Source organism: Carlito syrichta, unplaced genomic scaffold (genome assembly GCF_000164805.1).
Source record: "Carlito syrichta isolate Samal-C Ts95f unplaced genomic scaffold, Tarsius_syrichta-2.0.1 Scaffold105233, whole genome shotgun sequence".
NCBI classification, from domain to species: Eukaryota; Metazoa; Chordata; class Mammalia; order Primates; family Tarsiidae; genus Carlito; species Carlito syrichta.
Window position 1 is genome coordinate 120,183 of NW_007049329.1, and position 1,607 is coordinate 121,789.

At 39.5% G+C, this 1,607-nt stretch overlaps 1 protein-coding gene across 3 annotated transcripts in view; it reads left to right on the forward strand.

Moving 5' to 3' along the window:
• EYA3 (EYA transcriptional coactivator and phosphatase 3) overlaps positions 1–1,607 on the forward strand; it is a 114,546-nt gene that overhangs the window by 87,831 nt on the left and 25,108 nt on the right. The gene's annotated exons all lie outside the window — the stretch shown is intronic.

The following is a 1,607-nucleotide window of genomic DNA, read 5'->3' on the forward strand; positions in this document are numbered from 1 at the left end:
AAAAAAAAAAAAAAAAAAAAAATGGCCCGGCGTGGTGGCTTAAGCCTATAATCCCAGCACTTTGGGAGACCGAGGTGAGAGGATTGTCTGAGCCCACAGGTTTCAGAACAGCCTGGGCAACGTGGCAAGACCTCATCTCTCTAATAAATAAATAAATAAGTGGGCATGGTAGTGTGTGCCTATAGTTCCGGCTACTTGGAATACTGAGGCAGAAGGATTGCCTGAGCCCAGCAGGGCAATGCTAGACAACGGAGTGACACTCAAATGCAAACTCAAAAAAAAAAAAATAGGTGACATGCCTTTTTAAACTAAATATACCAGACAAAATTTAACTTATTCTACGTGTAAACAACAGTTTTATCAGAAGGATGAGCTGCTTTGAGAAGAATAAACTGTGTATCTCTACAAGTAAATTACTTCCAGGCACATATATTTCAGTTTTCTGTGAATAAATTTTATAAAAATAGCTGCTTCCAGCCGGGTACTGTGGCATGCACCTGTGACCTAGCTACTCAGGAGGCTGATATGGAGGATTGCTTGAGCCTAAAAATTCAAGTCCAGTTTATTTTAAAAGACTTTGTCTCTTAAAGCAGCATGGCATTGGCAACATAGCAAGGTCCCATCTTTATTAAAAAAAAAAATTTTTTTTAATTAGTCAGGCATGATGCATGCCTAGTCCTAGCTGCTTGGGAAGCTAAGGTGGGAGGATTGCTTGAGCCAAGAGGTTCAAGGCTGCAGTTAGCCATGAATCTATGATCATGCCACTGCACTCCAGCCTGGACAACAGAGTAAGACTATGTGTCTTTTTAAAAAATTTTTTTATTAAATTAAAAAGTAAGAATATTTGCCTCTTTTGCTGTCTTATGTTCAGTTATTTCATATTGCTACTAATATTTCTGTTAGGAGTATTCTCCACAGGCTTTTAGTATATAGGCTGGCAAGTTGACATAAGCTTATAAGCTATTTAACTAACTGGCTATAAAAATAACCAGGCGCGGTGGCTGACACCTATAATCTCAGCACTTTGGGAGACGGGGGTGAGAGGACTGCCTGAGTCCGGGGGTTCAAGACCAGCCTAGGCAACTTGGCAAGACCTTGTCTCGACAATAAATAAAAAAAATTAGCTGGATGTGATGGCAAGCACCTGTGATTCCAGCTTTTTTGGAAGACTGAGGCGGAAGGATTACCTGAGCCCACTGGGTTGAGGCTGTGGTGGCCGTAAGCATGCCACTGCAGTCCAGCCTCAGCGACAAAGTGAGACTCCAAATCAAAATATAAAATAAATAAGAGCATATACCCTCTAAGTGAAGAACTGATGATTTATCTTAAAGTAACTTGCATTGATTTTCCTTCAAATATTTTCACTCTATCTTTACTTCTTGCTTGTTGAAACTGTCAGATAAGTGGCTTCTGGTGTTATGTTTGAGAGTGTATGTGAGAGAGAGCATGCATGCATGCATGTGTACATGCAGAGAAGATTATGAGTTATAACAGCAATATTTTAGTAGTAGTTAGGATTTACTATTCTAGCTAATAGAGAATTTCCCAAAAAATTAAATGGATTTTTTTTTTTTTTTTTGAGTTGGAGTCTCACTCGGTCGCCCAAA